Source organism: Limulus polyphemus, unplaced genomic scaffold, assembly GCF_000517525.1.
Source record: "Limulus polyphemus unplaced genomic scaffold, Limulus_polyphemus-2.1.2 Scaffold534, whole genome shotgun sequence".
Taxonomy (NCBI): domain Eukaryota; kingdom Metazoa; phylum Arthropoda; class Merostomata; order Xiphosura; family Limulidae; genus Limulus; species Limulus polyphemus.
Window position 1 is genome coordinate 180,944 of NW_013666144.1, and position 16,389 is coordinate 197,332.

At 33.2% G+C, this 16,389-nt stretch overlaps 1 protein-coding gene across 1 annotated transcript in view; it reads right to left on the reverse strand.

Annotated features, from left to right (window-relative positions):
* LOC106458930 (growth hormone secretagogue receptor type 1-like) overlaps positions 1-16,389 on the reverse strand; it is a 35,938-nt gene that overhangs the window by 18,276 nt on the left and 1,273 nt on the right. The gene's annotated exons all lie outside the window — the stretch shown is intronic.

A 16,389-nucleotide genomic window follows, 5' to 3' on the forward strand; every position in this document is an offset into this window, starting at 1 on the left:
TATGACGTACTTCTTTAATTCAGGGGATCAATTTTACCCTCGAGGAATACTACACTCATCCGGGAGTTATAGAATTATATGACGTACTTCTTTAATTCAGGGGATCAATTTTACCCTCGAGGAATACTTCACTCATCCGGGAGTAATAGAATTATATGGCATACTAGCTGCTGTACCTATTAAATGCATGGAGACGACATAGATGGTCCTTGTGACCAGATCCAAACACTAGCTTCTCCATTTAACATTCTGGGTACCCCTAATGGTACATGCCAAGTTTGGCTGAGATAGGTCAAAACCGCAGGCATAAAAGGCAGACACACAAACAGAAGGTGACATCTGGAGAGTGACCCGCGAACAAGGACATACGAATGACACTCCTATTATATACATATACATATATACAAACACACAGATTGAGTACTTTGAGTTTGGAGTCTCACCAAACCGATACATTCCATTTCCTCACGTTCGGTTATGTTGTGTCTGATGGCCATGTATTTTGACAATAGCCCTGCAGCAGAAAAACTCCCACATACTCAAAAAACTGCCCTTCTCCCTGCGTGTTTTCCATAATACATCTAGCGTAAGTGGACGACGATCTCCTATCGCTCGTTTCAACAGTCCGATCACAAAGAAACCTATAGGTTCTGTTTCTGGTGACTTGATTAGTATGTCTTCGTATAGAATAGCATGAACACCTGTTTCATTCTTCAGCTGCCTGAAGTATACAACAGGTAAATGGATATATTGTGGTAGAAGCTTGTGCACAAGTGATTTGTGTTTCTCTTCCAGAGAGAGATCCATCTTGATTACGTTGCGTAATTATTGCCTGGGGCACGTGAACGACTTTTCTCACTGAACTTTATGTTCGTTGATTTTCACCTTTTTTTTTACCAAAGGTGGAGTACACTAGTACGACTTGTTTTAGGTTTCTTTTTGGTTCCCCAAGTAGATCCACATTCTATTGTTTCCAAAGCCATTAAGTGCAAGGAATATCCCCGTCTTGTAAATCAAATTCTCAATTCCTGATCTGAACACATATTTTTGATCTGAGTATATAAATATTTTGCGTCTGAAATGCCAAAAGCGTTCAAGATGCGATGTATTCAGTAGCATCACACTAACACCGAAACACCAAACAATGCAAACAGTGTGAAAATATAGATCTGATATATGCCCTTCCACTGTGACTTCATATTGTTTGGGGTTGTCACGTACTTGCTGATTTAATCATACTAAACACTATGTAGATACATTGGTGGATTGTTTTAAATAACTACCTGTGCCAGTTCTGTTGGTGTCTCTCAGCGAAAGATTTTTAAATACATGGCACACTATTTTCTTTTAACAACTAAAAATAAAATTTCAAACAGTTCTGATAGACCAGCTGACAGATACAGAAATACCGTTATTTGTATATTTGTGTTTGTAGTGTCTCAGCAATGAGATAATAAGTTTTTTACTGTTATGTTCAGATAAAAAACGACTCTGAATATGCACATTAGAAGTAACCAGTCAAATATTATGAATATAGATATAAATCATTAACAATTATTGTGTAAGACAGAAATAAAATGAAATCATTAGTTGACACCAATACGCCTAGGGAAGAATACCCTGTATTCTATAAAACCAAAATTTTGCTTGCACTGATTTACAAATTGCCATTCTTAAATGAAATATATTTTCTATTCTGAGTAGACTTAACACAACTGCTTTGTTAATAACTTTGAGTATTTTTAATATTTTAAAATTATTGAAAAAAATCGTTTTCTGCAAAGAAGAAGAAAGACACTTTTATATCTTATTGCTGGAGGCCAACATCTTCAAAATAATGTACACGATTAAAAATCGTTAGGCACATATCATGCAGTATTTTAAAACAAGGCACTAGATGTAGAGAGTGCATCTCTTTAATGCACTTTTCTTTCTCTGAAAAAAATTTATAAACCTTTTCTTCACACACGAGAGAGCTTTTTCTTTGCACAATTTTCGCTGTTGAAAGAAAAGCAAAAGTAACTTGTGACTTCATTGTTTATATTTTATACTTTTGTTATAAATAAGACGTTAAATAGATTATTCAGTGAAACAAAAATTAGCTATTAATACTTATTGGAGCTTTCTCTATCAAGACACCGAAACAGAAGAAATTAATGTATGTATGTTTTTGAATTTCGGGCAAAGCTACACGAGGGCTATCTGCGCTAGCCGTCCCTAATTTAGCAGTGTAAGACTAGAGGGAAGGCAGCTAGTCATCACCACCCACCGCGAACTCTTGGGCTATTCTTTTTACCAACGAATAGTGGGAATGGCCGCACATTATAACGCCCCCACGGCTGAAAGAGCGAGAATGTTTGGTTTGATGGGGATTCGAACCCGCAGACTGGGTGTCGAGCGCCCTAACCACCTGGCCATGCCGGGGCTTCAAAAATAGAAGAAAACACAAAAAGTTTTTTGGTTTCGGATATTTGCTCAAAACTACACACTGGTTTTCTGGGCAAGTCGTTCCTTACCTTGAACAGCTAGACTGGACAGAAGGCAGCTAGTAACTAGCATCCACCACAATTCTTAGGTGACCTTAATCAAATGGTTATATTTGACAATCGCTTTTACAACACACTCCTGACCTCAAAGTGCAAAGTGCGATGTTGGTGGAGTAATGGGACGTGAACCATGGATCATCGGATTTATAATCCGGCACGCTAAGCACTAGGTCTCGCCAGCTCAATTAGAATGGTAAAAAAAGGTTCAGTACGTAATATATTAATATATCATTCACCAAATTTCCCAATGCAGTTAAAGGATAATTAGAATTTATAATATTATAGCTATGGCGTTGTAAGATCCACCATTTAGGTCAGAGTTATGCAAATCAAGCATTTGGTAATCAGCTATGTCATCTCAAATGCAAATCATTGGTCTCTCAGCTTATGTCTTATTTCTGGTGGTTTCTTTCTGTATTAATTTAGTTGTCACTTTGAAGGGAATCAAACCGTTCCAAATGTTTGTTTATTTTAGAATTTTCGTCCAAAGCTATATAAGAACTATCTGTATATACTACTCTCCTTAACTTTGTGATAAACTAGAGGGAAGGTCTGAAAGAAGGTAATTGGATGTGAAACTCATGCAAAAACTATATGATGAAAGAAAGCTGGTCAATCACATCATACATTTCCGAATTGACTACAAGTTTCTCAAGTAGTCGTTACAGAATGAGAAACAATTTATTTGGACACCTGAACGTGACAAATCATTATCCTGCAACACAAGAAGGCGACGGATAGATATGAATCCTGGCTCACCACAATTGTAGGTCACCTGCTTCGAGACCGAATCAAATCTTCGCAGCCTATTCAAAGTGCTTTATAAAGTATATGTCACTCATAGCAAGCCAAAAAAAAAAACAGCTCGGCTGCAATGGTGCCAAGAACACATTTAGTGGACCAATAATAAATAGAGGACTATTCTTTTTAAGAGGTTAGTAGCACTTCATTACAGGTCCCGATAATAGTCATATGCTGAGGTGGGAATAATCGGACCAAATGTTTTCCTATTTTTATCTAGGAACTTCAATTTCATTAAACATGACCTGGAAAGGGCTTTCTTAGAGAACCGATGGAAGATTTTTCACAACCTTATTAACACTTTTTAAACATTCAGCATCAATGTAAGGCTACTCCTTCTGTTAGTAGGAATTAACCTATATTAACTCAAATACCATGAACTGAAGTAACGTCTACCAAATATTTACTTACAAAAGTTGATTTATGGTCAACAATTAACATTTCGAATCACATGACAAATCACCAGATGCTTGATAATAAAAATTACCAAAGAAAATACATTCGCATCATTTTATAAGAATGGTGTTTAATTGTCTTGCATGAAATATGAGATGCACTAATTATTCATTGGTTGTATAGAATGCAGTTTCAAAATCTGTTTAGATCTTTCATATACACACGATATGTAAATATCCATGAGGAAGGAAGACATGATCAAGGATGAAGGTGCAATGTCCACAAAATGACTTCAAGATACAAACTTTCGATACGTATTTCCTGGTTAGACGTTACATGCTAAGATATAGAAAATATTGGAGAACAGCAAGTAAAAAGAAAAAAAAAACAACAGCGCTTCCAAACAAACTGTCTTTTCATACAAAATAACCAATCAAACAACTTTGATTGATCTGCTGGTTAGCGAAAAATAAAGTTCGTTCACAAAAATGTTACAGTAAAAATCCCAGTTACCTCCTTGAAGAAAACGTTACAATGAAATCCTAATTATTTCCTTAAAGAAAATGTTACAGTAAAATCCCAGTTACTTCCTTGAATAAAACGTTACAGTAAAATCTCAGTTACCTCCTTGAAGAAAACTTTACAGTAAAATCCCAGTTACCTCCCTGAAGAAAATGTTACAGTAAAATTCCAGTTACCTCCTTGAAAAAAAAACGTTACAGTAAAATCCCAGTTACCTTCTTAAAGAAAATGTTACAGTAAACTTCCAGTTACTTCCATGAAGAAAATGTTTCAGTAAAATCTCAGTTACTTCCTTGAAGAAAATGTTACAGTAAAATCTCAGTTACTTCCTTGAATAAAATGTTAAAGTAAAATCCCAGTTACCTCCTTGAAGGAAAACAACTGCAAGTATCTTTACTCATTGTAACGAAAAGGATTTCGTTTGAATTAGAGACAGATAAATTACTTTGTTAATTCGTAAAATTCTGATTTTGCGTTCATCGAGAATTTTACACTAGTAACACCAGCTTATATTATACATATTATATTATATTATATATATATATATACATATATATGTAATCTTAGATATTGATAAGGGAAACAAAACACAATGTTTCAGTAACTTCCTTAGATTTCGTACCTACAGCAATCTATTGGTTTTCAAATGAGACTCAACACTCGAGCACTTTCGAATATTTCACTATTCTTCTTCAGGAGAATATTCTTCTGTGATCCTGTGGGCTAGTTTCAACAGCAATCTAGTGTAATATGTCAACATGAACAATAAAAGCAATTCAGTGTTTCAGAAATTCCCGCAGCTCCAGTGCTAATGCAACCTCCTTAGCAATTTAATGTAAAAAGTGGAATAAAATAGTGTTTTAGTAATTTCCTCATATCAGTATATACAATAAAAGTGATACGTGGTTTTAGTAATTTTGCTCAGCTTCTGTCTTTTTTGTAACGTCTGTAGCCTGCCAGCATAAAAAACAGAAGGGATACAGTGTTTCAGTAATTTCCTCAAGTCCTGTCTCTACAGTAACCTCTGTAGGTTGCCACCACTCACTCTTATTGTTTAGTTGGGGAAATTACTGAAACACTGTAGTAATTTCCTCAACTCCTGCCTCTACAGTAACCTCTGTAGCATGCCACCACAAACAATAAAAGTTATACAGTGTTTCAGTAATTTCCTCAACTCCTGTCTCTACAGTAACCGCTGTAGCACACCATCACAAACAATAAAAGTGATACAGTGTTTCAATGGTTCCTCAGTTCCTGTCTCTACAGTAACATGTGTAACATGTCAGTATATACAATAATAGTTGTAGTGTTTCAGTGATTTCCTGATCTTCTCTCTCTACAGCAACATCTGTAGCATGTCAGTATCTATATATATATAAAGATGAAATTTGTGTTTGTTTGCACCCTAACTCCTCCGAGCCTATTTGGCCAATCTCAACTAAAATGTGTTTGTAAACATTATAATTTTTGGGTAATCTCCTAAGGGGGTCAAAATCGAACTTATCCCTATTCCTACTTCGTAAAGCCTGTTGGTTAATTATTCCCCCACTTTTGAGTCAATCTCAAACAATCTTGGCAGGTTGATGCTTTAGACAATGTTGAATATCCTAAAGGCATTCAAGGTCAAAGAATGAAAGTTGCTGGATTGTTTCTCAAACACCCATACTTTTCCCAAGATCAATGAGATGTAGGATGTTCAAGGGTGGAATCACTTCAAAATCTTTATTTGTTAGTAGATGGAAAGCAAACTGCAAATGTTGTTTATGAAGAAGTTTTGTAATAATTTTAAAATTTTGAGATAAAGTTTATGTTAAACTTATTACTTTGAAATAGATGATTGATGTTAACCTTACATTGTTTTAATTAAGTTTAAACATTCCCCATCAGTTGACGGGTATTTCAACTTGTATACAATAAAAGTTACAGTGTGTCAGTGATTTCCTGACCTTTTTTCTCTACAGTAACATCTGTAGTACGTCACCACAAACAACAAGAGTGTTAAAGTGTTTCAGTGATTTCCATTTTTTTTCTTATTAGTAAATTTAAAACTTGTTTTGATCCTCTAGTAAATTAGTTAGCTGAAGATGTTATTTTAATAGGTTTGATATTCTTTTTATCACGCCGTTCTTCAGATTCCCTTATCCGGAATAACCGGTGAAACAGATATTAAGGACAGAATTATTGTAATTATAATTATATTTGATCTTGAACCAGTGCAAAAATCTCAGAAGTGAAAAATATAAAACAAGGTAATGTGGATGAAGATACTACATGTACATTAAAAAAAATTTTGATTTAATTGCTTCTTTACGGAGCCATTAATGGATCAAAAATAATCATAGAGATAGTAGTTTGGCTCTTTTTCATATAACAGAGCATCCTGTTTTAGTTTTTGGTATAAAAAGTACAATAAGACTACGAGTAAAGATTCAGGGAAAGACAAGGATCACAATATTTTGGAATAAATTGTTCACCTTGCACAGACTAACGCGTAATGTTTCCCTTGCTATATGATAAGCTATTGTATATGACTTAACAAAACGTTAAAAGAAATATAGCCTACAATATACAAACGATCGAACATACGATAAGCCATTGACATTTAGGGAGAACTAAGTACCTCTCAGATTAGTGATACGAAAAGTTTACGAACTTGCGTTTCCTCTAGAAGAAATAACGTCAATATGTTCTAATGCTGAACGTGAGCTTGCACTACTTTAAGTATTCAATTAATGGGCAGATCGGGGTGTACTTAAAGCGCCACAGATATGTTTCCTTCTTACTGAAAGCGAAACTATATTAGAACCTGAAAATTAATTTAGTATCATAACCTTTGCAACGAATTTTTCAAGATCATGTCTGTGATTAACTGGCGCATAACAACAGGCTCATATTCTTTCAAACCTGCCACTTTATCTAATTTCCTTATTATTAGTAGACAAAATGCGGCTTGTTATTGAAGTGATAATAATAAAACATATAACAGAACTTGTTTTGTAAATCATAATTCTATCAGAGAAATACAAACCTTTATGATAATATTCATCTGGGTTTTGCATTAAAACCCAAATTGTATTTCCAAACTCAAAGGAAAGTTGGACATCAACGATAAGAACTAATAGCTCAGGCTTAACCTCAGTCCAGAAACTTTGGGACACAAGCAGCTTCAATTCAGTTTTAGAAAACTATACCTCAAAGCTAGCATGTGCATGTCTGTAAAATTTCCATTCTTGTGTACAAAATACTGCTATGCAGTAGGTTTTTCAGTGGATTCTATTAAAATTTACATATGTCTTATAGCTAAGTTTAAAATAACTGACTTAAAAACCTTTTTAACCTTCTATAAGAAAGGCCTGACATGGCCTCGTGGTTAAGGCGCTCGAACCGAAATTTGATGGTCGTGGGTTCGATTTCCCATCACAGAACATGCTTGCTCTTTCAGCCATGAGTCGCTATAATGTGAAGCGTTGGTAAAAGAGTAGCCAAAGAGTTTGCAGTGGGTTGTGTTGACTAGCTGCCTTTTCTCTAGCATACCAGTACTAAATTAGGGACAGCTAGCCAGATAACCCTCGTGTAGCTGTGCACGAACTTCAAAAGAGATCAAACTATAAGAAGCTAGCTTAGATTGAGACAGGAGTTGCCATTATAAATCCCCACTTGCACTTTTCACTATAAAATACTATAACATTTCGAAACAAAGTATAGTATAAAACGAAACTCAATTCTGTTATTTTGTTAACTATAAACACATGATTAATTATTACAAATTTCAATTCATTCAAAAGATATACAAATAATAAATTAAGTAAACAAGTAAAGTGAATAGATTTGTTTTGTTATAATAAAACTTTCAATTTTTGAAACTTACATTATTATGAAACACTTTGCTGGAAATAAATAGATCTTGACATATCATAATGTGATTAAGTTGAGTGTAAATCCTTAAAAACGATACGTGGTAATAGCTTTAATTCAATCTAGAATAAAGGAAATCTAAACGTGGAAACAGCTTTTATTACTACCTTAGAAAGTCAATAAAATTATCTCGAAAGATTAAGAAAATATTTCCATTGACAACAATGTTAATATACTTTAAAAACGAGATGGATATTGAAGCCTGAAAATGTATAATAGGAGAAGCAATTTGCCAATATCCTTTAATATTATTATTAGAAAAAAGTTTGGCACAAAAACATTTTCATAAGAGATTAAAAATATAATTAACACATCATAGGAAATCATTAGCACGTTATAATTCTACTACTTCATACGTAAGTGTTTATAGTGCTGATAAAAGCATCATGGCTGTGAACTACTTTTAATGATTTTACATAAATTAAAAATGTCAAAACGTTTTAATGTAATCAATATTTCTTTGGAAGCTCTCCGGTTTAGTTTAAATGTTAAAAACATATATTATTATAAAACAAAATCATTTATGGGCGATAATGAATATTTATAGTTGAATTTGAACTTAAATGGAGCTTCTCGTTAATAAGGCTCACCTTTAGGCGAAGTCACTGGCAGCTAACAAGTTTGAGTTGCTAATGACTGAATTAGGTAGCTAACAAGTGTGATACACCAATGAGTGAATCAGGTGGCGGACAAGTGCGAGGTGATAATGACTAAATCAGGTGGCGGACAAGTGCGAGGTGATAATGACTAAATCAGGTGACTAACAAGTATGAATTGATAAGTGACTGAATCAAGTGACTAACAAGTATGAATTGATAAATGACTGAATCAGGTGACTAACAAGTATGAATTGATAAATGACTGAATCAAGTGACTAACAAGTATGAATTGATAAATGACTGAATCAAGTGACTAACAAGTATGAGTTGCTAAATGACTGAATCAAGTGACTAACGAGTATGAGTTGCTAAATGACTGAATCAAGTGACTAACAAGTATGAGTTGCTAATGACTGAATCAGGTGACTTGGGACGAAAACTGTCTGACAAAAATTAGCAACAAAAACAACAAAAGCGGAAAGGACTCAGCCAGATTTGAGAAGTTCAATGTATTTGATAAAATGAATGGAATAAACCATCTTTTGAATATACATGCCTACATGCCTACTCTTAAATGAATAGGGCAACTGATTCTCATTTTTATAACGTGCTGAAAGCCGAAAGTGTGCTCAGTGGCACATCATGGGCTTTGAACTTTCAAGTTACAACCCTGTATGCTAACCATTAAGTCACTCCTGGCCAACCTTGCTAATGAATTGGAGTAACTGTTGCTAGTGTAGTATGTTCAGGTTTACTGACTTGCCTTATGGGTAAAACAGTAACCACACCTTGCTAATGAAGTAGAGTAATTATTGCTAGTGTAGTATGTTCAGGTTTACTGACTTGCCTTATGGGTAAAACAGTAACGCACCTTGCTAATGAAGTAGAGTAATTATTGCTAGTGTAGTATGTTCAGGTTTACTGACTTGCCTTATGGGTAAAACAGTAACCGCACCTTGCTAATGAAGTAGAGTAATTATTGCTATTGTAGTATGTTCAGGTTTACTGACTTGCCTTATGGGTAAAACAGTAACCGCATGTAACAGGAGGAAAGGCAAACAATATTATGCAGAATTTAATCTGAATTTCTAGCTCTGACTGAACTGAAGGAAAAGTCAAATACAAAGTGAAATAAAGCTTTATCAGTATGAATAACGATTAAAGCTGACACGTACACAACACACATGACACCTTCACTCTCTCAGAATGTGGGGAAGAGTTCTGAATGCGAAGGGAAAATCTTTATAAGTCTGACTGAGATAATAACTTTATACAGAGAGAAAATAGTTTCATCTCTCTCAGATTACATGCACTATCTACAACATGTCTGTTTATTTCATCTACAAAAATAAGAGGTTATGTAACCTAGAGATATTACTAAAACCTGCCTCACAGTTGGAATCACTATAGAAATTTCATGCCAAGCAGCCCTACCGCGACCTCATCGGTGAGAAGATTTACGTGGCACCAAAGGGAATGACCTGGGACAATAAGTAACTAGAACACCAGCAAGTTATTCATATTCCATAACCAGTTTTCTATAACAAAACCTGACGCACGTGTGTGCTTGCCTATACTAGAAGAGAAAATAAATAAATTCTGTTGTTACTTGTTGTTAAACAAATGTTTAAACAACTCTATTCAAACAAATTCTGTGTTTATATACCATATTAGTAAACTTAGAATGGCATAAATCTAAGAACAGTCATATATCTTTTACTCTCTATATATAATCGTTCCTCTGATACTAATTTAAAGAAGAGTTCCCGATGGAAAAAAACCTCTTCTTAGGTTATATACAGATAATATCTCAGACCCCCCCCCCAATATAAAAAACACACCTCAGTTATCCAACACGAGAAATTCGTCACCATAAGAAAGGTTGCTCCAAAGCCAAGGTATCTACCTACAATGTTAGTAAAAAGTGTTTTAAAAGCCAGCATAGTGAAATGTTTCAGAGTATAAGAAATTTGCCGGTAAAGCCAGATACGAGCTAGAATTACACCTGTTTCAGTTTTGAGGAATATTTTATAAAAATGCCTCCACAGCTAGCCACTATGATGAAAAAATATTCCAAAGCTGTTTCAATAATAAGTACAAGAAACAATTTAGACCAAATGTCGTTTCATATAAAGCTTAATAAGTAGAAGACTTCAGAGCAAAAAAATAAATCAACATTAAAACAATTTCTAGAAGAAGCTTGGAGAATTAACATAGCCTCATTAGGGCTAGATACGATAAAAAAAAACAGATTTAAAAACCAATAAAAATGTTTGAAAACAAAGACAATTTTTGAATCAAAGAAAGATTTCAAAGTCTAGTCATGAAATTATATACTGAACGCACAGAATGTTATTCCAAAATAAGTTTTGTTGTAATATATGAAATGCTGAATTACACATCTTTCTATAGATGTCTGATAAAATTTTTTGCTGTTCTAATAAATCCTTCATGATGTCCACAGAACTTTCTGGCACGTGACGAGTTATGACTATTCACTAAGTACAGAGAAACTGTCTAAACAAAGCGTTGGTCTGTTTCGAAAAAGATTATATCAAAAGCACACCCTTCTATAAGATACAGGTATCTATGTATGTTTTGACGAACAACTTATACAGACTAGAGTAACAACTCGTACATTCTTTGAAGACAAAAGCCGGAAGACTTTCGAAACGTCGTCCTCTATACTTGTGTTTCTACAACAGGCAGTTAAAGTCCATTCAACCAAGTTTCAACTCGTATATTTTTGTCTGATCATACGCTACCTTCTCTGTTACTACTCGGGAACGTACTCAGTAGCTACTCCATGCATGTAGACAATAACATGAATACAGAACAGTAGGTAAAAATGTTGGCCAAGACTGTACACAAACTGTTCTAATAATTGCCTAAACATTCTTAGGAAGGAATTAAATACATTTTACTGATTAACTAGACACAATGCATAAGTAACAAAACGACCACTTCTCCCGAAAGTCCTTCTTCATCAATGAAACATTAATGAAAGACTATAAGGGTCCAAATATGCAAATATTAGAGGGTGTTACGAAAATATAAGACTAAAGTAAAATGACATTAATTCTTTTATTTTTACATTCCACAATTAATAATTAAAATAATAAACATACAGTACTTGAACATTATGGGAATTCATTTACATTAAAAGTTTAATTGATGTACGATTATGGTTATTGCCTTTTAAATCGGCTACCTGGCTTTATTTTTTCACTTTGTTCCTTTAATTAATGTATGTTTTAAAAACGTAAAAGTAATTGTTACAGCCTACAAATGAATACTACAGGATAATGTAGTAACAATTTACAAATTATGTTTGCTTAAAGCAAAACTGTTTTTCCTGGTAATAATAATAACCAGTTCGAGCAAAATTGTTTATCTGAGCAAGTAAAAGTAAAATAATACAAACAAAAAACATCCGCAGAAAAACAACTTCTGTTTTTGTGTCGGGAAATCACGTGATATATCAAAGTTTTGATGAGACATCGCTTTTTTTTCCGAGTCATTAATGAAGGTAAAGAGTCTGTCTACTATATGTCTAAATGGCGTACAGAGAAAAAAAAAAAGAGTAGTCTCGCTATAACTGGTGAAATGAAATTGTCAGATATATCCAGTTGTATTACCTTTAAAATACAACTAAATGATATAAACATTTGATCTAAGAATCATAAAAAATATTTCACTGACTACTGACTGATTGTATTTATAACATTTCCAAAAACAACAAACTGCATGTTACTGATTGAAGACTGATTCTTGCGAAAAACATACACAGAAACAACAAGCTATTAATGACTGATTATTACCAACAAATATGCAGAAACAACAGCGATTGTGACTAGATACTGATTGGTATAAGAAAATATATAAAAACGACCAACTCGTACTGTCTGGATACTGATTCTTAGAAGTAAATACATAAAATTTATCAACTGTTATTGACTGGATACTGATTCGTACAAAAAGTTACACAGAAACAACAAACCCCATGAGATTGCTTCTTACTAGAGCATATACAGAAACAACCAAATGTAACCGACTAGATACTGATTCTTAGAAATAAATACACAAAATTAACCAACTGTTACTGACTGTATACTGATTCTTAGAAGTAAATACACAGAATTAACTAATTGTCACTGACTGGGTGCTGAACCTTACAAGAAATTAAACAGAAACAACCAACCACATGTTACTGAATGGACTCTGATTGTTACAAGAAGTTACATATAAACAACCTACTATTACTGACTTAAGGCAGACTCTAATTATAATGTTTGCAAAGACAACCATCTGCACATTACCGATTCTTACAAGAAAATACACAGAAACAACAATGTTACTTACTGGTTACTGAATCCTATTAGAATACCTATAGAAACAACCAACTGTTACTAACTGGATACCGATTATTACAAAAAAATATATAGAAATAACCAACTGTCATTGACCGGATACTGATCCTTAAAGAAAATTACACAAAACCAACCAAATACGTGTTACAGATTGGAGACGGATTCATACTAAAACATATACGGATATAACCAACTTTTAATGACTGGATACTGATTTTCATCCGAAAATGTGCAAACAACTCAATTTCTATCCATTGGAGACAGAATCTCGCCAGAATTTTATAAAAGACAAAAACACGCCTTTTGCTGACTGGAGAGTGATTCATACCAGAAACATATGCGAAAACAAACAGCTGTTGGTGATTATAGAATGATTCTCATCTGAAAATCTCAGTGGTAATATTCAATTAAAAACTAGTTTTGCTTACAATATCGAAATAAAACAAATTAAATTGCAGGAATTAGTTACTCTTAATGAAGCAGGTTTAATAAAAGAAAAAAAGAACGGATTACTAAAAACTTTATCTTGTGAAATTACGATTTCAGCTCTCATATTGATTTGAACAGTATAGTAAAACCCAAATTGTCTAGGTAAAATATTACTACTATTAAACAAACGAATGTTCTGAAACGTACCGATCAACTCACCTAACCAATTTTCATGAACTCTGCAAGACTAAAAGAGTACGCACAATTAAATGAATGACTTCAGACAACCATTGGCTAATTTTAGATAGGGATGGAGGCTTGAAATTAAATGAATGACTTCAGACAACTATTGGGTAATTTTAGATAGGGATGGAGGCCTGAAATTAAATGAATGACTTCAGACAACAATTGGGTAATTTTAGATAGGGATGGAGGCTTGAAATTAAATGAATGACTTCGGACAACTATTGGGTAATTTTAGATAGGGATGGAGGCCTGAAATTAAATGAATGACTGCAAACAACCATTGGGTAATCTGAGATAGGGATGGAGGCTTGAGCACCACCATCTGTAAAATTTTCTTTCTTTCACAAATGTCCGTCTCTTTAACGAACATACGTTTTACTCATTCCAGATTGTACTCAGTGCATTTTGCGTCAACGCCTCACAAGCCATGAATCCTCAGGTTTACAACCTGAGCACGCTAAACATGAGGCTATGCCTGGCTTATTTTTGAGAAAATTGATCTACTCACTTGCATATAACATAATTCAGGTTTAGAGGAGACAGATATGCTTTTCCTGAAGAAAACACTTAATAAACAAATATTAAAATCAAAAAGTACTCAAGGGCATAACATGGTGAAGAAAAAATCAAACATTTAATTATAAACTTCAGAGTACTTTACTCAAAAATATATAATTCGGACAGTAAACATGAGTATGTTGGTTAAATTAACTACGGAATACAAACAGACTTCTTTTCAAATTTCATCGTGAAAACCATCCTCATGAAACAGAATGTTTTTTGCAGTTAGTCATGTCCGTGGTTTCGGACAAAGCTTAATATTTAATTGTCCTACATATTCATATGTTTGAAATTTTTGTATTGTAATTTTCCGCAGTTTTCATAAAGCATTGCCTTGTCATCGTAACAGAATATCAACATTAAAACGGAACAAATCGAAAAATGTAGAAAAAAATTATTTTCAGACGCTGTTATAAGTTGGTCTTATTCAGCTTGCATATTATACGCATATATATATATTATAAAAGCTAAATAAAAGAGTTGAAGCAGTCACTTTATCAAGACTAAAGGTTGAATCCTTTGACGTAAAACGCTTGGATCTGGCGAACAAATGCCACTTTTTTAAGCCTAATAATAGTTAAGATGGAAGATTGCTCAGTCGTAATTCCATAGGCTACATATTAACGCAACACATGTTATGCATACATTTATTATGGTTCCTTGGCAAAGACCTTCTAGAGGAGTGAAACATATATCACAAAACAACATATCACAAGCATGAAAATATAAATACACCTGTGAGCAACAATAAAGTGATTTGTGATGAGAACATTAATGAAAACTATGAATATTATTGAGCAATCTATTTTGGAAAAGTTAATAAAAGTCCATATCAAAAGTACCCCAAAAATGTAAAATCGAAGTAAATACCAAACTGACTTATAATAACAATAATATTGTAAAAGTTGATATCAATAGAAAAAAAGGTCAATATCAGCAAAGTATATATCAACTTTGATGACATAAATATGATATAAGAAATCGACAGCTATACAGTAACACTTTATATAGTTAACTATACAGTATATAGTTTATATAGTTAACTATACAGTATATAGTTTACATAGTTAACCATACAATATATAGTTAACCATACAGTATATAGTTTATATAGTTAACCATACAGTTTATAGTTTATATAGTTAACCATACAGTATATAGTTTATATAGTTAACTATACAGTGCCACTTTATATCGTCAACTATACAATGCCACTTTATATCGTCAACTATATAATGACACTTTATATCGTCAACTATACAGTATATAGTTTATATAGTTAACCATAGAGTATATAGTTTATATAGTTAACTATACAATGCCACTTTATATCGTCAACTATACAATGCCTCTTTATATCGTCAACTATATAATGACACTTTATATCGTCAACTATACAGTATATAGTTTATATAGTTAACTATACAATGCCACTTTATATCGTCAACTATACAGTATATAGTTTATATAGTTAACCATACAGTTTATAGTTTATATAGTTAACTATACAGTGACATTTTATATCGTCAGCTGTATAGTGACACTTTATATCGCCAACTATACAATGACACTTTATATCGTCATCCGTACAGTATATAGTTTGCATCACCAACTAACAGTTACACTTTATATTATCAACTATACAGTGACACTTTATATCGTTAACTATACAGTTACACTTTATATCGTCAACCATACAATATATAGTTTATATAGTTAACTATACAGTGACACTTTATATCGTCAACCATACAATATATAGTTTATATAGTTAACCATACAATATATATACTGCATCATCAACTATACAGTGACACTTTATATCGTCAGCTATACAGAATATAGTTTATATAGTTAACTATACAGTGACACTTTATATCGTCAGCTATACAGTATATAGTTTATATAGTTAACTATACAGTGACACTTTATATCGTCAGCTATACAGTATATAGTTTATATAGTTAACTATACAGTGACACTTTATATCGTCAGCTATACAGT